Source organism: Gambusia affinis, linkage group LG06 (assembly GCF_019740435.1).
Source record: "Gambusia affinis linkage group LG06, SWU_Gaff_1.0, whole genome shotgun sequence".
NCBI classification, from domain to species: Eukaryota; Metazoa; Chordata; class Actinopteri; order Cyprinodontiformes; family Poeciliidae; genus Gambusia; species Gambusia affinis.
In genome coordinates this window covers 11,246,925-11,267,585 of record NC_057873.1, presented here as the reverse complement: position 1 = coordinate 11,267,585, position 20,661 = coordinate 11,246,925, and the positions used below count along the sequence as shown (strand labels likewise).

General features: G+C 39.3%; 1 protein-coding gene across 1 annotated transcript in view; it reads right to left on the bottom strand.

Moving 5' to 3' along the window:
- Positions 1–17,730, bottom strand: part of numbl (NUMB like endocytic adaptor protein) — a 64,356-nt gene extending 46,626 nt beyond the window's left edge. The window contains exon 1 of the mRNA XM_044118831.1: positions 17,371–17,730. The gene's annotated coding sequence lies outside the window, so the exon portion shown is untranslated. The remainder of the gene's footprint in view (positions 1–17,370) is intronic.
- Positions 17,731–20,661: the final 2,931 nt, after the last annotated feature.

Here is a 20,661-nt window from a genome sequence, read left to right as displayed (position 1 = left end):
GTCTTTGAACATATATTCAGAACTAGAAACAAAACTATGCAACTGCACAACTGCAGTCATGCAACATCATGTCCCTCCAGCTAAGCCCAGCTGAGGAGGCCAATTAGAAGAGAGGGGAAGTCTCTGAAGCAACGTAGGCCTCTTCACTAAGATTTGTGTTCAGGTGGGATGTATCTGCATTCTGATAAAAGGACGGGGATATTAGAGCTCTAGTTCCTGGAGGCATCTTCACAGCACCTGCATTTAGACTTAGACTGTGTTACTAACGCAAAGCCAATATCATCTATTTCCTTCTACTGGAAGAGTTAACACAGTTAATATTAGATGAGGACAGATTGCATTAGATAACACAGACCCAGATAGAGGCTAACAAGAGAATCACAAACGGGAAGATTTGTGACTTATGGATGCAGAGATGGCAATGAGGTGAGTGATGCATTTCACAGCTTCAGGATGCTTTGTGTTTAGATGGCCTACGTTGTGCCACTGATTCGTCTTTATTTATAATCTGCTTTTGTCCTCAGCATTTTAAAGGAAAACTCAATAAAATTAGACTCTGAAGGCTCTGATGTCATCTTCACTGAGTTTATCTTCTGCCTTTAGATGATTTGTTTTTCCCTATTTCTGTCTTCTCATTATTATTTTAGCTTCCACACTGTCTAAATATTTATAACCCCTTGATCCTTTTATAGATTTTGTCCCGTTACAAATTTCAGTGTGTTTCACTCTGTTTTTCTGTAGAAATAGACTTGTAAGGTGTTGACTTGTGTTCCCTCTATATTTCTCTCTCCTCTACTCCTGTCCACACCTCCCTCCCTTTCCTTTCTCATTTTCGCCATCTCTATGTCCATTACATTTGAAACAAACCCAAAACAATTTCTTATAAAGTTTCATATAGACTGTATGTCTACTTGTCATATAGACAAGTGGAGCATCATGGTGAAAGCAGTAATGCTCCATTTATGAAAGTAAATCTGTTTCACCTTGACCCTCAGACAACAATACTGGACAGGACAGGTAAAAACAAAACAAACAAACAAAAAAAAAAAACACACAAAAAGAACATAAATGTTCAAGTCTTGCCAAGGTCTAGACGTTTGGCTGTGCCTCTGCAACTTCCTCACACACTAAAGTCTGTCTACAAACTACAAACATATTCAATAAATTAAAACGCGTGTTTATATGATGCCTGCTCGTCAGATTGAAAGTACATTTTGAAAATAACAACCTTTAACCAGGTAATAAACATACTTTTCATTAAAGTTTGTATTTTATTGGTCTGATGTAATATTCTCATTTTAAATGTCAGGTTTTTATTTGCTGTAAGTGGAAGGCTTTGTATTGTATTAATAATGTGCTTCACTTTGTAATAAAATTTCTGAGTAAACAGGTTTTTCAGGGGTCTGTAAATGTTTTCATTGTTTTCATAGTAGGAGCTAACATCACTTCATTATTAACGTTGTTTTATAGAACTTCAGCAATCTGGATAAAAGTAAATAAATTTTGCATGGAGGCAGAAGCCAATAAAATAGGACTCAATCCATTTCCAATCTCAGTATCTGGTAACAATGATGCATCTGGGGTTTTTTTTTCTAATTTTTTGTTTTTTCCAGGTGGAACACATCAGAAAACCAGGCTTGTGCACAGCAGACATTGTACTGAATCATAGTTTTTGAAAGAAAGAAGCACCAAGCCCTGCAGAGTGCTCGATAGCAAGGTTGTGAAAGAGTATACATAATGCATGCTAAACTTTTTTTTCTCACTGGGCCTCTGAACATCTGTTTTCGCGAAACATGGGTGCGCACACATCTTCATCACACAGCTACATAATTTAAAAAAGGTAACATGGGGATTAGGAAGGAGGACACAGTGTGGCTGAGGAGCTATTGTGGGGCACAGCTATACAGACAGCATGCATAAGCAGGTCTGCACTTCACAGGCAGGCGAGGTGCATGCAGCTGCTCTATGGGCTGGAGATCTGTCCATCAAAAGCAGTCTCCAGGGAACATAATGGGCAAGGAAAAAGAAAGCCGCATCTCAAGCTGTTTTTCCTACCAGTGCTCACTACCAGCCGTCATCCAAGAGAGATGCACAATGCAGGCTGTGCACCTTGCAGCAGAGTCTACATTCACAGAATGAAAGTTACTACAGCCTCCATCCACTCTGTGCGCGGAGAGCGCAGAAAGCAGAAAGAGAAAAAAAACACTTCAAAGCTGGTCTGCAGCTGCGTAAAGGGGTTAAAAAGTGCTGAGATTTTCCACTATTTCTCAGGAATTTATGGCCTGAGCAATAATACACTCCCCATGTGGACCGCAGTGAGCATCTTGGGATGGATGGTATAAATACACAGACACCAGAGCTGAGAGTGTGCACTGTCTCGGCCCGCTCTCAAGCAGCCATCTGGAGAAGTGGACGGTCCAGAAACAACCCAGTTGGGCTGTCGTTCCGCCCTGCAGCCATTTAGATCGGTTCTCTCCTAAACACCACTAATGGCCACAGCAAGCTTCCCGTCTTCCTCTCACAACATGCAGGCAGTGCAACTCTGTCATCCTAGAAGGCTGGTATTAACCAATGGATGCTGTCTTAAAGAGAATAGATAAGTGGCCAACTCCAGCTGCAATAAGACAGACAAGAAGGCCCTGCAGAGAGTAGTAAGCGGAGCTTTTTGCATAAACGACATCACTTCCTGGCATGAACTGCTCCACTGATGTCAGGACTGTGCATTTTTTACCATTGTCCCCAAGTTATATCTCACCCATTTGTGTTTTATTATCTATTAAACAATTTGTTCCACTGTTACAGCTCACTGTAAAGATCACATTATGATAACTTTGAGTAAAACACAGTGCAGTATTTACACAATAATTTTAAACAGACCTATATAGATTTGAATACTTTTTCTATTTAACACAAAAACTCAAACTTTTTCTTACAGCTGCTGAAAGGTTTGTGACCAGATGGTAATTACACTTATAATATTTGTGGTTAATTTGCTTTTGATGACACAAAATATACTTGTAAAACCTGGTCATGGATTTTAACTGCTTATTTTATCTTTGTATTATATAGTGGCCCCAGTTATTTGCAGTTCAGTATTTACAAATTTTTCTGTGGAACGTAACTCCAAATTATTCTCGGAAAATCCGCCTATATGCAGATTTTTTTTTTTGTAAAGCATATCTGAAATATGTTGCACTGAAATATCTAGGCGCAATCCTATTTGACACGCTACTGGCTGGCATTTGCAAAGCAGCCAATCCAAAAGCGTCACTCCTTTTTCTTTACACTGCTTTTTCTGCCAACAGACGAGATTATGAGCTTCCGCAGTAGTGCTGAAAAAAGTTTCCACTGTGTGTATTAATGCATATTATTGTATATTTGGCATTTGTACTAATAAAATAGGGAGTTATGAGCATTTTTAGACAGGGGAAATATTTTCAGCTACTTGTGAGTCCACAGTAATCTCTTTTGCTTTTTCCAGAGAGCACCTCTCATCACTCCACTACGTCTCTGGCACCTGATTAAAGGGATTTCAAATGACAAGGATGGAAGGAAGGCCGTAACTTTTTGTTACTGTTTATTAAGCAGTAAATGAACCATTTCAATGCACTAAATGCTCACTTGTTCCAAAATATTTAGTCACACAGGGTGACGAATACAGGAAGAAAACAAGAACTAATCACACCAAAGTGTTCCCATCACAGTAGATCGCTTCCACACCTGCAGTGGGTTCTGTTCGCATTGCAACAATATTTCTTTGGGATCCCAGGCTGGAGCAGATCCAGCCCATGGGAAATAATACTAAATATTGATTTTATTTTTAAGGCTTGCTGGGGGCGAGAGCTCTGAGCCTAAAACAATAAAATATAACAATATTAAACTCTAACAAGACAAACTAATGTCATGCTGGTACATTTCATTTAGATGATCATATCAGAGGAATCCTGCTGTGCAAGTGATAGAGGTTCACTTTTGATAAACGATGAGCAGCATCAGCATATGCTGTATGTTTAATCTGCCTTTGTAAATGGGATTTTTTGGGAGAGAAACTTCTAGCAGAAGACTAGAGGGAAGGTTTATGCAGAATAATGGGGATTACTCCCAGTGGTATTTGCCTTTTTTGTTGCTATTTTTTTCAGCCGTGTAAGAAGTTTTAAACAGCTAAACCCACACCGACTGTGGAATTTCTGTTGCGTAACTATTCATATTTCCTGTCCTGTTCAGTTACCATAAAAGAGTTTGATGAGAAAATCATGACTCTGCCTGTCTCTCTGTTGAGTGATATAAAATATCACCTTCCCTTAATTATCTTGGCAATCAGTTTGTCGGGGCGTAAATGCATAAAACATCTTGTAAATAGATGAGTAAATCTTCAAAGTGCCTAGAAGGACATTTGTGTGTCTATATAGTTTTTATTCAATTCATAAAACAGCATATTTGTTTGTGAAAAAAGCATTGCAGCACTATTACTGTCAGGAAATTAAGACACCAAACACCAGAAAGGTCTTCAAACTACATCAGAAAACCTACTTGCAACCGTTTAAAAAGGCTGAAGCTAAATATACTCAAAACTTTCAACTATTTACTTGAGTACATGTTGTTTTTTTCACCAAATAAGGTTTTTTGTTGCTTAAGAAAGATAAAAGACTTTGTGCACTGGAGCAAATATTATTTGTCCAAAAAAGGCAGCGTGTTTGTGCAGAAAAAACACAGATGTAATTGTATGTTTTTCCATGTGAAGCCTCCAGGATGCAGCAAATTCCAAATATGATAACTTGTAAAATCAGAGTTTCTACACAAAATACAGACATCAACCCACTTTCAAATCATGATTTTAAAAGTTATAATTTTGAAACTGCTAAGATTTTTTTGTGCCTTTTTCATGTGATTACATATGAGAGACTGCAGTGCTCCTTCTCACCCAACTGCTGCTGCACACTGCCAGTCAGCTGGCTGAAAAACGTCTGCAACAAATTTCCCTTGATCACAAGAAAGACAAATTCAGCTGTTTAGAATTATTTTCTGGGACGAAAACAGGGATTGTCAAACTGCAAAAAATTTGCATAAAATGGCTACAAAATAATCAATGGCAAGCTATGTTATTTTTTATATCATTTATAAAGACTACCCCAGCAGATAGCCTGACTAATTTGACAACAAAAAACAGATTGTTGCATTCAAAGAGATACAAGATAAGGATAAGGACAGCTATGAAGTGGATTGCATTACATTTGAAAGCTATTGCTATATTCAGATATATTCAGTTCCAAACCTGAGTAACTAAATCTTTGCACAACTTAATGTTTTAATACTGTGACACTGTAAGCCTGTGCTACTCAATCACCAACTCACCCACACAAACGATAGCTACAAATGGCTGAACATTGGACAGACTCAGGTTCTTATCTCGATGCACACTTGATTTAATATAAGTGAACCATATAACTAGGATACCAGACCCAGATCTGTTTTGTTCAACAGAACTGCCCTGCTATATGTAAGCAACCAGATTTTCTGTGTAATATGTGAGAAATGCCAAAATAGGCCACTTGAAAAAAAGTATGTAATATATAAGATTGTACAAATTTCCCATGAACTGCATGCATTTCGCTTTTATTTTTCCCTCCCCTCCAGGGGGTCTTTTTGTGGGCTCTAGAGTTCCTTATATGAAAGCATGCTGACAGGAAAGGGGGAATAAGAGGGGGGGAAGACATGCGGTAAATGTCGTCGGGTCCAGGAATCGAACTCGCGACGGCCAAGTTGAGGACTCTACGCCTCCAAACGTGGGTCACACTATGTCCTACTCATCATGTCTGACGATTTAAACTTTCTGAGACATGTCTTGTGAAAGCTCAAGTGTAATTGGTGGAGTCTGTTAAATTGATAAAACAAAATGTTTTAACTCATTTAAAGAAAAAATTAAGAATTTTTTTATTAACTTCTTTTAGAAGTAAGTAACTTTCTTCCCAACAACTTCACCTCCTCAGTACCGGTAATGTTATGGTAATAAATGGATGTTTTGCCATTTCACTTCTTAGTAATGTGAATAGCAGCTTTCACACTGCAAAGTCATTGCACATTTTTGATTATGTCTGCATAGTATTTAACCTGGTTCTGTCGCTCCTTTGTCTCCGTCTGCTCTCAGCTTTCAAGTCCATTCTTCCCAGGACTCCTGAGTGCCTAACATAATACATTAGAGGCTGTTAGGACCATAAAAGCCTGGCTTTAACTGCTGGCTGATTTACTGGCATTCTGGGTGGCAAACTTGCCACAGTGAATGCCTGAATTCCTACCGGACTTTTTGAGCTTACCAGGAGGACTGACTACTCATCTTCCTACAGTGCAGACAGACAAAGGCCCGTCTGTTCCTCTGGGAGCCGGCAGGGACTGAGACTACCACTTCCTCTGACTGTAGAAGGCAGAGGGAATGTAGGGGATGTGAGTTGTGGGAATGAGAACGATTAAAAATCCTAAGGAAGACAGATAGAAGGCAGAAAAGAAGACGTGACTATATGGAGCTGTGTGACAGAGGAAAAATATGAGAGGATTTGGAGCAGATTTAGAGAAAGATCTCTGGTATCTGACAATGAGCAGAGTTGAGACATTAACATTGTTCCTCTCAGCTTCCTTTTAAAAGTTGAAATAGTCAGCTCTAGATTCTAACGCCGTCAACAAGCTCCATCTCCTGCAAGCTTATTGCTTTTATTCTCATGGGCATTTTACCGCAACTCGACTGCGAAACGAGACACCTCTTCCTCCTCCATCTTGCCCTCCTTTCATCCCCCTGTTCATCTCACCAGCACTTACAATGGCTCCTCACCTCTTTCCTCTTGGCCTGCAGCCTCATCCATCTGCTCCTGTAAATAGCTGCTGTCATGTGAAAAGCAGTGTGCAAGACTTGGATTCTCCAGGCCTCATTTTCCAGATCACCGTCTTCCTTTGTTTTTAATGCAAACCTACAGAGAACTTCACTGCTGAGAGCCCATTCTTGCACACACACGCCTCTCTCTCTATATATATATATATATATATATATATATATATATATATATAGAGAGAGAGAGAGAGAGAGGCGTGTGTGTATTTTTTTCTTCTCAAATTAGAAATATATATATAAAAAATGCACATAATTGAATTCCTTTTTTAAATAAGGAAATAAATTTCTGTATTTTAGGCATTTTGTTTGCCTAGAATTTCATAATGTAGTATTCCTTTGGTAACAGTTGATCATACGAATGCTTCTAACTTTAATGTGAAAAGCTCAGGGTAGCAAAACGTGCTTAATAGGAGATTTTTTTGTTCAGATATTGGTGAAATAGGTGACGCTAAATTGCTGTGTTTGAGTCTGTCTACTCCAGTTGACAATTAATTGATTACTTTATTAATTGACGATTATTTAAAGCATTGATACATCATGATTAATCCAGATGATTAATCATGATGTATCAAAAAAGGATGAATTCTTAATAATTTTCACCCTTAGCATCACCAATCATGCATGTAAAGATTTGCATAAATTTCATCCCATATGACAGAATATAACGTTTTGTCATCATAAAACCAGATTTTTCCTCAAGCAATTTTGTCCTTGAGGCATTTTCAAACTTGCATCTGTCTTACATCTATTATAAGGATCCTGTTCGTCTTAGTCTTGTATTGTTCATGACAGAGATGATAACATCTGAGGCTGTTGGTCACATCTGGTGTGCAGATGGGCTCTATATGTAACGATATATAAAACTATAAAAGGAGAGAAGAATGTGGGGATGTGAAGCTGCTGTAAGGAAAGATCAGCCAAAATTAAACGAAAGGAACAGTTTTAAAAAGTAAAATGTGATTTTAAACAGAGACGGCAGCCACAGAGGAGGAGGTGAACTGATGTGGGCAGAGATAGAGAAAGAGATGAAGGTAGAGGAGTCATGTGGAGTCAGATGCTCCTAATCAGCTGTGCTGCTGTCAGAGCTCCTCTCTATAGCAACCGTGACTCATGGCACCAGTGAGCAGTTTCATAAACGGAAAGCAGCTCTGGCATATTTCTTAAGAGATCGCTCTATGCTGTAGAGGCAAGATGAGAAAAAAACTGGATCACACTGAGAGGACGTTGCCGACAACCCTGACAGTCGTCTGTACACGTGTTAAAAAAGACATCTAGTTGAATGCTGTCCTTCAAATAGACTCCTAACAGACTCAATTAATAATATTCTGTGTCGATACCAATTTCAGGTTTTCTTTCCAGTTTGATTCCAATTTTTACTGATGTAGATTTTTCTTTTTCTGCAGTGGACTCCCACCTATTTGTGGTTCAGTATTCGTAAGTTCACCTGTTAGTGGGTTTTTTCATGGTCAATATCTAAAGTATTGTAAAAGGAATGCAGCTTTCGACATTAAAATATATGAGAAATCTACTTGACATACTATTGGCTGCTTTTGCAAAGCAGCCAATCAAGAATCATTATTAATTTTCCTTGGCGCTGATTGGCTGAACTCGATAGAGTGGAGATGAGGAATACTGTGGATGTTAACCTTTGTGGTAGTAATATGATAGAAATTCAAAAAGAAAATGAAAAAATAACAAAGCAGCAAAGTCTCCATCCCCATCAAAGTGAGCAGTGGTGAACTCAAAATATTCATGATAGTACATACTGTTGGACGATTTGTTATTAGATCAGAAATTGCAGGACTTCTTAGTTTTGACACATTAATCCAATTTTAATGGCTTTGCATGCTGATCACTGATCAGGGCAGATAGCTTAATCTATAAGCAGACTGCCAAGTTTGATTCACTTTTCTTTCACATAATTGTCAATTATATAGCTGCTATTTTATTCCCACAATTTAGTTTTTAAAAAATCCCTTCTTTTTAAGTTGCTTTTCAAATATTTTTTCTTAATTGTCATTCCATTTTTTTCCTCTAAGAATCAAAATAGAATAAAAGCCATTAAGCAGAAATGTATTATTAAAGAACCTCTGTTGTTAATTAAAGTGTTGAAGTCTGATTCTCAGATGAGCCAGTTAGTTTTATACAGGAGTAGATGCAAAAACCCAGACTCCTCCATCATCCAGCACCGACCTGCACAACTAAAAGTAAATATCCGATCAATCTGAGACCAAGAGGACAAATGTAGCTCTGATAAGTGGGAGTAATTGCCAGGCCTGAGTCCATCAGATGCTTTATATTCAAGCATTAATGACCTAAAATCAATCCCAAAATGCTTACAAACTCATTTCACATCTAAGATAAACTTTCTGTAGAGAAAGTGAGTTGTAGGCCTCATAGTCTGGCCCTTTTAAGGGAAGTGTTTAATCAAAATAATGAATTCATATAATCCCTGGGCTCACACAATTACGTCAGGCTGTATAAATTTTTCAATATTTCCATCCACAGTTGTCTGTTTCATAATTTTGTCAGGTTTTGGGGGGGTTTTTTAAGCTGAATCTTACTCCATTACTGGACAGACATAGTTGTGATATTTACTGTGACTCATTCTTTTTATCAAGGTTGAACTTTTGCACTCTCACAAAATGCAGACACTCACAGAAACCTCCTTTTTCCCTTATGTGTCCTCCATCAGATGAATCAGCTGATGTCGCTCCACCATATGAGACAGGCTTTCTGTACGAGGGTTACCGGATACACTGCATGCATGCACAGTGCCCTTCCATCACACCACTAGGACACGCACAACGTTCACCCTCTTTTTAACTCCTCACACAACTCAGTGAGTTGTCCTCTGTGCTGTGGAAGATTTAGCTCGACTTCTGTCTGCTGCTAACAATATCTTCCTCTGAATCACTCTGATATTGAGCAATCATCGTATCAGACCTCGTTCTTTCTTCGGAAAGTCCAAGGGGGGGATGTTGTGGGTGCACACACCCACAACACCCCCCCCCCCAACCAACACACACACACACACACAATAGTGTGGCAGTAATGGGCAGTGAATCTTCTAGTGAAGCTACACACTTGTTCCCCTGATGTAAAATAGTCCAAACAGTCTTTTCATGTTAATTTTATTGCCTCTGTCATAGAAACAGCCACCATCCTAAATATGTTTTTACAAACCTGGAAGGGTTTACAGAATAAGTGGTGGGACTCGAACAAATGTTTCATCATATTAAGGGCCTTAATTGCAATTAATCCCATTTTAATAGGAAATCACATACAGACAAAATGAGCATTTCAGTTCAAAAACCATTCTTACTGCATAATTATTGAATAAACAGATATATGAGCTATACAACAAATTAATTTTGCATAGCCTATGTTTTATATAATAACAAAGTGCTATTTTATGCATTCAGCTGTCCAGTTTATATTTCTTTAGAAATGTGGACTGTGGATGTGGACATTAGCACTGGGGATGTCTGTGCTTGCTGCAACATGTTTTGCACTGAGATGCTATTTTAGGCTTGAATAGCTTCGATGACAGGCTAACTCCTTTTAGCACAACTTGCAAATAATACTAGTCTTTTCAAGCATCTCATCAGATCATTTTAAAGCAAAAATTAACCCCCAGTGGGCCAAGAGTAGCAGTTTTAGCAGTTGTTTTGAGCTTATTCGTTTTTGCTCTGACTGAGGTTATTAGTTTGCCAATATCAAACTAATAACCTAATTATCCATCCACTGAATGGCTGCAATGTATTTGCAACCATTCCCAAACTTTTGAAGCTTTGGAAACATTTCTCTTTGTTGTCTTTTTAAAGAGTAGCGAGGAAGAATGGATCATTGTCAGATGTCGCATTGTTTTTCACAACTTAGGAAAAAGGAAGTCATGGACTACTTGTTAAAAGTCCTTTAAAATGCTAATGTAAAAAAGACATCTATTTAAAAAGTCTTTTAGCTATATTTAATAGGAACAGTTAAATGTGTCACTTATTGTGTAAACATTGGGTTTGATAAAGACAATTATTTCCTTAAGTAGAAAATGTTAAATTAGTTTAATTACAGCACATTTATGTCCTAATATTTTCCCTTTAAGACTGTATGGCCAGTTTAAAGATTTTGCACCTAGAGACAAAATACATTCATGCTGAATAAGTAGGATAAAGAACTCAACATTGTCTGGGTTTCAGCTCAGCGCTGTCTGAGCTGTGCATGCCATCAGCAGACAGAAAGTAAGCTGGAAGAGGCCTGTTCAGGAGCAGAAACAAAAAGCCTGTTAACTTGACCTGCCACCGAAAGAGATAGATGGAAAGTGTTCATTATTCCAAAGACATCAAGGCCTTTTGCCAAAACACAGGAGACTGTGGCTCCATGCCAATAAAAAAAGCAATCTGTTGTTCTCAGTCCTCAGCGGCAGATTCTCTGCAGCATTCACTTCAAATATTTGATTCTGCGTAATAAAATTGTTTTGTTTTTTTGCAGCGACATGCAGAACGTAATAAAAAACTAAGAGATTTGTGGGTCAGCATTTGATTTCTGTGTCATGATTTGCGGTTGGAGGTGATGAGGGACACGCGGTCGCCCCAGGTTGTTGAGAATGAATGATGAATTTAATGAAGATGACAGAGATACAGAAGTCCAGGCAGCACAGAATGAGCAAAGAATAAAAGCTCAAAACTGGTAACAACTGATAACAAAATAACTGACAGCAGACTTGACAAGACGACCAGATAAGGACCTGGCAAAGAACAAGGAACACAAGTGGGTTTAAATACACAGGGAGACAATCAGGGGAAACAAGGAACAGGTGTACCTAATCAAGGGGTAGACAGGACAACACAGAGACTCAACAGAACATAGAAATCTAAATAAACACACAGAAAAAAACAAATCCTTACATTATGAGATTTGATGAGTTCACTAATATTGCCACCACTACAAACTTACAAGTTAACCTGTGCTACCTTCTATAGCAGCTGATTTGTTTACATCCCTACTGTTTAAAGAGGCATGATTGTTATTAAAGGGGACATATTGTAAGCATATCATAAACATAGCTCTTCCCACATTGCTATTTCACCCCTTCCTGCCTTCATTTTGTACCTATAAGCAGACAATTTTATAAGTGTGTACAACAGGAAGACATCCGTTGCTCCATAGGGGCAATAATTACTTTCTTTTGCATTTTAGTTTGACCAGTAAGAAGAAGTTGTTCATCATAGTGCTGCAGCTGTGTTTCTATTTTGTCAGTTAGACAGGCTACAACAGGTCATGATGAAATAAATAAATCAATCAATACACACAGAGAGCAGAAAAATGCAACCAATTTCCACTTTCCTTGTTATATCCAGTGAAGCAAAGAGAGAAACTGCTGATCGCCTGGGTAAAATGCATTGCAAATACACCCTCACACATCCAGCCTGCCCGCCCTGCTCCCTGCACACCTGCACGCTCTGTCACACGAAGCCAACACAAATTGTTGCCTTCACACACCGCTGTTCACCAGACAGCCATTCAAGTCCATCGCTTCAATCATTTTCCAGGCTGACATGGGGGCCTGTAAGGCTGTAAGTGCAGAAGTAGCAAAACAACACATCTGTCTTCATACTGGGACCATACCAGTAATGTGTGCACTAATGGAAGTTTATGGGAGCAAAGAGTGGTTGCATTTAACTAGCCTGCAAAAATCAGATATCTCTACTCAGCACATACTGGAGGCACTCAGGCAGTAGAGTGTGTGAAAATGTGTGTGAGTGTGTTTGACTGAGAGGGAATTAGGATGGCGGACGGATCTAAAACCCAGAAAACATGCATCACCAGGGTCAAAAGTTCTGTGCAGAAGAACGAGAAAAAAGAGAGACTTTGTTTGGTGGTTCACATGTTTCTGTCTTTCTGTTCATTTTTCCTCCTTTTTCATGTGTTCTCCTAGTTTCTCTGGTCCTTGCTAGCTGGTATGCAATCATCACAATGTAGTAAACTTGAGTAAAAATACAAAATTTCCACTCTATTAAAGCAAAAATATGAAACAAAAATATATGATTGTTTTTTGTTTTATTATAAACAAGTATTCCTATCAGGAACCATTTTAATGCTGTTATTTCTAACATTTATTAAATGATTTTGTTGCCTGGTGTATGCTGGTTAGTAAGGCTACCTGCTCAGGTAAAGCCTGCCGTTTGCTAGTTAGCAGACATTCTGCTTGTAGTTTATGTGTTGGTATACCGACCGACCGGAGATATTTCAAAACAGCTGAATTTCTCTTTCTTGTCAGAAAGACTGAACTGCCACTGTGCAGTACATGTGGGGAAGAGGCATCGTAGCATTTTCAAAAATTTACTCCTGTACTTCCTCTGGCATCTTATTAAGTTGACCGTAAACAATCCAAATACTATTGGAAATCAATACAGTGTTTTTTGTTTAACCTCGGCATACCTTCGTATGGATAACCGATACCCATATCAATTTGTCTTCACCTTCTCTTCCTCAACACATCTCTTTCCATCCAACTGAACATCTTTTATGGAATTTTCATCTTCTTCATAGTTTTAATAAGTCTCTACTGGCAGAATTGTGCATCCAGCTTTAGGCTTTGAGTGTTCTTTTATTATGCTTTAACAACCACACATCCACTGGGTAATTCTCAATGGATTAGAAGACCAAACTACTTTTAATAACTCACTTAGTGCATTTAGTTAATTTATTTATTTCCGTTAATATGGATGACACTTCTAGATTTAACAGTATTTTTGCTTTTTGGGCTTATGTATGGGGCTGTAAGATGGTGCAGTTTGTGGCACAAAGGTCCTGGGTTCAAATCCCAAACTGGGGTCTTTCTGCATGGAGATTTCATGTTCTACTCTTTGATGCGTGACTTCTCTCAAAGTCTAAAAATATTACTATTAGGTTAACTGGTTTCTCTAAATTGGCCATAGATATCAGTGTGTGTGCCTTAATGGCTGTGTGTGTCTGTGATGACAGGCAGCCTGTCCAGGGTGACCGCTGGACAAAGGCACCAGCTCTCCTCTGACCCTTCAAGGACAAGCGGGTATGGAAAATGGATGGCTTATTATTATCTAGATTTTCTAAGAAACTGAATTTTAGTGTTTCATTATATGAGCTATAATGTTATAAAACATAAAAGTTGGTAACTGAAGGAATCATCGGTGTGTAATGAATCTATAGAATTGCACTTAAATTACAGTAATAAATTTCTGCTGAAATTCTAATTGACTGAGAAGTGCCTTTAAAGATGAAGCCTGCACAGAGCCCAGTGGTAACAACAAGCTGTAAATCCTCAAAAACAAGATCAGTCACTGTGAAGCACTGCCATTATTTAGAAAAAACAGCTCAGGGCCGACATATCTTATAGTTTCTGTCATTTTTTTTTATGCCTGCAGTTCTTCACCTTCAAGTCTCCACAGTTCAAGCTTTAAAGCACCCAGTAGTTTCAAAACCATTGCAAACAAGTCATAAAGCAGTAAAGCACTGTCTGCAAACTGGGACAGAACTTGACCTCCGGTTTATTATAAGACTCCAGAGGACGGTGTTTGTAATCCACAGAAAAGCATTATGGAGACGGTAGCAGCAGCCGGGGCTGGAAACGGAGCTGAGTGTTTAGTAGACCCACCCTGCCCAACACCGAGGGGGGGGGGACTCCCTTTCCACCAGACGGCTCCTTGATTGGCCAGCTGGATGACCTTTGATACTCGTTGTATTGTGGTTTCAGCATTACCGACCCTCCCCCTAGTGTGTATGTGTGTGGGCATGGGCGTGTGTGTGTGCAATGAACGACAGTCAAGTCCTAATGTAGCAATCAGAGCAGTGGTAGAAGGGAAATGGTCAAAGGGGAAATGGAGAGTTTGTAGAGCTGACTATGTGCGTGCTCTTGTGTGTGTGAATGTGGGAGGTGTAATTATATTTTGCTTTTGATGACTGAGTTCCAGTGGTGATTACTTGCACAGATGCTAATTTATGTCACTCATCATCTACCTGTATCTCCTGGTCTCCAGCTGACCAGATATAGTCAGTCTGGATCCGAAGTCTGACCGTCAGAAAACAAAGAGTGTCTCCTTCACAGTGTTGGTTCCACCAGAATCACGTAACCTGTGACTCTAGCTATGAGTTTGCAAAAACACTTAACACTTTGAAGAGTAGAGACCAAAGATGGCAATGGAGAGACTCAACATGGCTGCAGTTTGTTGCAACATTCTCCTGCAAAACTACGTTAAAAATCAATATCAAATCTAAACATTGAGAAGGAGCTGAGTTTGACTGAGAAAATCATCTGATAATGAAGGTTTTAATCAAAAATTATTACATTAAAATGGGAGTCACATATCCTCCAAATTTAGATCTATAAGTGGTTTCTCCAAATTGCCTTACATTTCATGTCTTAATCTACCGGTGATAAGTTTCATAAATCAGTGACAATGCCTACTGGAGAGCTTTCCTTCTTCCCTGGAGTTATTTTCTACCCAGATTTTTCAGATCTGCAGGATGTTTACCAACCAATCTGTAAATCTACACCTGTCGTGGAGAACTCCAATAATTCACCTATTTGCAATTTTTTTTCTTTAATGTACCTTCAAATTATTTGTAGAAAAGCCACTTATTTCCCTTTTTTTTTTTTGTAGAGAATATCTCATTTTTGAAAGAAGCTGCCACTTGGGACGATGGAATACCTAGCTAGAATGCTGCAAGACATGCTATTGACTAGAGTTTGTGAAGCAGCTTTTAGCTACCAATATTTAGCCACTGAGAAAACTAAATGGAAATGCAATTGCTCAATACATGGGTACAACATGGTTTGTTTAAATGTAAGAAATGAATACAAGTACAACAGTGCAAACTGGGAAAAGAGCTGGAAGTAAGACTCAAACAAACACAAAGGTGTTAGATCCCACTGTGGAAAACAACATCTTGTCTTCCCTCCATTCAAACCTTTGAATGAACACAAGCTTAGACTCCTATTAAGCACTGCATGGTACTGTACAGTAGGTGTATCCTACCCAAACATTTCACCAAATCCAACTTCTTTCAGTCCAATAAATCTGTGATTTTCCAGATGTGTTCAGTTATGGATGCATGTAAGAAATCAACTGCAGTTACCAACTCCTCCTCTACACTTCTTGCAAGAAACAGCAACCCCTCCCTTGTAATGAATGGAAATAAGTCAAGTATCTTTTTCAATCTGCAATAAACAGCCCAGAGCGTAGCCATATCATGTCTTTAGTTGTGTGCTTTTCTTGGCACCGCTCCAGAGAAACGTCAGTAGTGATAGTTTGCCTTTGGACAGCTGTGGAGAAAATCTAGGTACACTACCCAGACATTCAAGTACTCAGACTAAAAAAAAAAATGGACACAAACAAGAACTTGATCTCATTTAAGACTGAGCTTATCCTCCTGCCAAAACCGTTCTCTCACTCAGAGCTTGAGAGCAAACTCCAAACACACGCCAAACTTTCTGTCTTCCATACCAACATGAGGCTAGACATCAACTAAAAACCTTCCATCTAATTCAAGTAGTCAAACCCTGAGAGGCTGGGACCCTTCTCTGTTAACACACCTCAGGTGACTCTGACCTCGCTCTGTGCCCCTTGGTCAGAAGAACAGACCACCCCCCTTTAGCGGCATGACTAGCTGTCTGAGGAATGCCTTGTCATGGAACAGATGGAGACCCTCAGACAATGGAGCTGCATGGGTTTACAACGCCCTGTATAGCAAGGCATGTGCCAATTGTCTAAGCGTGTGCATGTCTATGTGTGTGTGTGTGTGTGCATTCTTAAAGCATACCCCCCAAATTCAGGAAATCATAGGCTACTGGAGGTCGGTTCGGGGCCACATCAGAAAATCAGCACTGAATGCGATTCACTTAGGCCAAAACAGCATGATGTTTTAAGGAGAAATCACGGAGAGAGCTGTAGCTTGCTGATGATGTTTCAACCCCAAAGTGCCTCCTTGCATTTACTAGAAAAGAAAGCCACGCACACTTAACAGCTAAATCGATATTTAATGATGTCATCCTCGCGACAATAATGACGCAATAAAACCCAGTATCACGGCAGGACTGCTCATTAATGAAACCGTGTATTTCTTTAACAGCGCTGTAAAGTTGCAGCGTTTGACTGTCCATCCTTTGCAGGCTGCTGCTGCTGCTGTAGGATGTCCAAAGCCTGCCGGTAGCTGTGTGTAAGGGCAGATCAGAGTCTCTTCAGAAAGCAGGTTTGCTCCCTGATTTTGAATCAGGGCTGTATACGATTATAGTAGAGACTTAAGCGGCCGCATTTCATTCATTTTACGCCATATGGAGAGATGCGAATCGCGTTGCAGCACTGTCTGAAATGCATAATGACCTCTACACTCAATAATTAAACAACACGCTGGTAGAAATCTTGCTTGCATCGTTATTTCTTGATTGTAAAGACATCAGCGGGTTTTAACACAGAAAATATCAGGGATGAGTGCCACACTGAAACCCATGAACTCACCCAAGAGATCGGCGGATGATCGGCTCCCCTCTGCTCCTCCTCTGAGTAAATCCAGGACCCCGGACGGTAAAATACTAATTCAATCGAGGAATCTGGGATAGGAAATTTCGCGAAATCGTTTTCATCCACACTAGGAAAGCGACGTGTGGAAGCGACGTGAAGCCGCAAACCCGTCCTGATCGATGCAAGCACTCCTTAGAATAATAATAATAGTAATGATTTTTTTTTATAGGGTTCAAATCATCAATTCTCTCCAACTGATGCAACCAAAGCGAAATTCTTAGAAGAAATAAACCAGAATGTGTGTTTTCGGAGGGTAAATTTGGTGGGGTTGTAGTAATCTCGGATGCTTTGGTTGTTGACTGTGCACTTACTGGGCCGCTTTCCCCGGCTCCACCCGCTAACCCAACCTTCCCAGTGCGCCCATTGGCACAGGCAACCGGACATGCAAATCCAAGCTTCCCATTGATGTTTTCCAAAAAAAAAAAAAAAAAAAAAAAAAAATTGAAGAAGAAAAAAAGAAAGAAGGGAATGGGTTCGCTTTCAGCTTCTCTACTGCGCCATCGTGTGGCGTAATACGACTTACTGCTGGAAAGTTCACCTTCCTTCAAATAAATACTGTTAAAGTGTACAAGGGTCCCAGATAGAGTGCTTAATATGCTGTTGATTATAATATATATTATGTTATAGACTAAGGGAAAGTAAAAACTAAGAAATAATGTACTTTTTTAACATAATTTTTAAAACAAAAATCTGATGGTGTGCATGCACACAGATTCAGCTCCAATTACTGTGACAGACCCAAACAAACCTAGTGCAACGAATTGCCTTTAAAAGTCACCAAATTAAAGAAAAAAACTACCCTTGTGTAACTTAATCTAAGCATTTAATTGAAGCAGCCGTTCTGTGAAGGCCTCAGAGGTTTGATAGAGAACATTCGTCCAACAACAGGATAACGAAGACCAAGAAACAGAGCAGGCAGGTCAGGAATAAAGGTGTGGAGATGCAAAAAATAAAATTAGGTTATAAAACATCACTTTTGGCAGCATTGCTCAATGCAACATCTAAAAGTGAAAATATGACATAACAGAAATTCCTACAGTGACTGACATCCAGAAAGCAAGTATTTTGGTTGGTTTTGTTTTTTGTTTTCAAATAAATATAAGAAATGGCATGTCCTATTTTTAGACATCTGCAAGAAGTCATATTCAAAGATAGGAACAAGCCAGACAGAGGATACAACACACAAGTGAGAGAAGATGCTTTGGTTAGGCCTACCTGTTGTAGTCCATAGAAAATGTTACCTTTCAGTTCCCAATCTGAATTTTTTTCATTCCCCAATGATCTTCTTTGCACAATGTCAATGTTCATCAATACGTTGGTATTTAGTAGACCAGTCTTCAAAGCGGTCCAGTTAAAGCACCAATAAAAAGCTCAGAGACAAAATTAAACAAAAAAGAGCTGTTTCTGCTCCAATGAAGCGTGGCCAGCTGCCTCTCACACGCAAAGGAACACTCCAACTTTCCATTGAAGGAAACTACACGAAAAGAACGTGCTTTTTCTTCCCCCTCCTCAACATGTGCTGCACTCATTAACCGTGGCTGATTCCCAGAACTTGAAAAAATAAACCAGTGATTTTGTTGCTGTGTAAGAGCCTGACACACTGTCAGAACAGCTCAGCAGATGTTACCTCAGTGGAGCGAGGCTTGCAGCTAGCAACTAATGAGATGCAGTTAAGGAATGCATAAACTGGAAAAAAAACAAACTGTTACAGTTGAATCAATAAACTTTCAGACATTTAAACTGGATGGATTTGAATCAATATGTCTACACCGTGTTCCAAACTATTGTGCAAATTGGATTTAAGTGTCATAAAGATTTCATTTTTTGTTGTGCTATTAAATTTATAGATGGTATTGTGTGTCAGGGTTCTTTGAATCACTATAATTAATTTCAGAGAGCTGGGTTGATTAGTTTTTCTGGTGAGCTCAATTAAAGGAAATCTACTTAAGAAGGATGTTCCACATTATTAAGCAGGTCAAGTTGTTTCAAATTGCTTGAAACAACTTTCCCAGGTTTCAGTATGGGAAAGAGAACAAATGATCTCTCTGCTGACAAAAATCATCAGATAGTGTAGTGCCATATGACAAGGTATGAAAACATTAGATATTCAATGAAAACTGAAGCGCTACTGTACCGCGAAGAGATTTGTGGCTGATTCAGAACAAAGATGGGTTTGTGCAGATAAAGGCCTAATGAGGAAGGTTTCTGTTAGACAAATTCATCGGATTAAGAGAGCAGCTGTTAAAATGCCCTTACAAAGCAGCAAACGGTTATTTGAAGCCACTGGTGCCTCTGGAACCTCAAGGTGGAGGATCCTCCAGAGGCTTGTGGTGCATGAACGTACTATTCAGCCGCCCTTAATCAGTGCTCACAAGCAGAAATGTTCGCAGTGGGCTCAGCCGTACATAAAGATTAATTTTCAAATAGGCTTGTTCACTGATGACTGCTGTGCAACCCTGGATGGTCCAGATGGATGCAATAGTGGATTGGTGGTGGACGGCCACCACATCCCAACATGGCTGTGTCGTCAGCAAAAGGTGGTGGATAGTCATTGTTTGGGCCGAAATCATGGGGAGAGAATCATTGGTCGGACCCTTCAGCATCCCTGAAGGTGTGAAAATGACCTCAGCAAAGTATGTGGACTTTCTGACTGATCACTTTCTTTCATGGTTCAAAAAGAAGAGCCGTACCTTCAGTAGCAAAATCACTTGAATCAGGGCTGTATACGATTATAGTAGAGACTTAAGCGGCCGCATTTCAAATATCACTTGAATAATAATTTGGAACACAATGTAAGTGGAAATATTGTAAAATGATGATTTATGAAATCCAACTAATCTGTCAAATTAACTGATTTGACAACATTTAAATGCTAACTATGAAGAATATTTGTTATTTCCTCAGGGCTGGACAGTAGTTCAGTGTAATGCTGTTGCCTTGCAGCACGCCTGAAATTTTTCTCCACAGACATTTTGGACGTTCTCCCTGTAAATAGACTGGTTCTCTCTGGGTCCTCCTGCTTCCCCTCAAAGTCCAAAAACATGATTCGGATAATTGATCTTTCCATATCCCGTTTTCCCCAGATATGTACAAGTGAGACAGCCTACAAACCTGACTCAGTTATACCAGTTCTATCATGAGGAATGGGCCAGAAGTTCTGCAAGCTATAATGAGAAGCTTGTGAAAGAAAACCCAAAATGTTTGATCCAAGTCAAATAATACCAAATA